Raw genomic sequence first — 836 nt, 5'->3', positions numbered from 1 at the left:
AGCCGTCATAAACAGCTGTACTCAACTGCCGTAGTCGTCCAAAACCATCTTAGCTGTCCTGGTTACACTGTGTTTATTCATGCTTTGTTTCCCAATTCACCTCGTCTTCATATTTCCCACAGAGGCTTCAAGCACAGTAGTCAAGTTCCTTCCTGGAGTGACTATTCCAGCTAGGGCATTGTGATGACTTCCAGTATAGTAGACTCGGTACAATGATTAATGTGTTAATTTGCCAAATCTGCTTGTATGGAGCAGGTGCATGGGTGAAGGTTCTTTTGGTTACTGACAGTTTTTCTTCTTTCCTGTATCCTATTCGGATTTTTTCAAGCTATGATAAATGTCTACTTAAAGGGAAAGTTATGTTTATTCACACCTGCCTAGTATAGTTTGTTAAAGTGCATTCATAGTTAATTCTCAAAGTTGCTAGAAGACGTGGATTTTCATAAGATTGGAAAGGAGAGACAAATGTCTCCCTCAAGTTATGTAATATCTACTACAAGCCATAAGTGAAATTAGCATTAATTTAATGCCTCTTATATACTATAAGACAAGACATTACCTTTTCCCCCTGTGTTCCTAAGTGCCTAGGAGCTTCTCAGCTTGGAAGAGAACAAACAATTCTCTTGTGCAAAACAATTTGTTGAATTCATTACGAGCTTCGCTGATAGGGCAGTGACAGTTAAAATGCTTGTGCTACTCACTGTAAAGGAGTCGGAAAGTACAGACAGAAAACATACAATGAGGGCTGGAGAGATGGCTCAGTGGTTAAGAGCATTGTCTGCTCTTCCAAAGGTCCTGAGTTCGATTCCCGGCAACCACATGGTGGCTCACAACCA

This window comes from Microtus ochrogaster, chromosome 7 (assembly GCF_000317375.1).
Source record: "Microtus ochrogaster isolate Prairie Vole_2 chromosome 7, MicOch1.0, whole genome shotgun sequence".
Taxonomy (NCBI): domain Eukaryota; kingdom Metazoa; phylum Chordata; class Mammalia; order Rodentia; family Cricetidae; genus Microtus; species Microtus ochrogaster.
The sequence above is the reverse complement of the archived record's forward strand: the minus strand, read 5'-3'. Positions refer to the sequence as shown.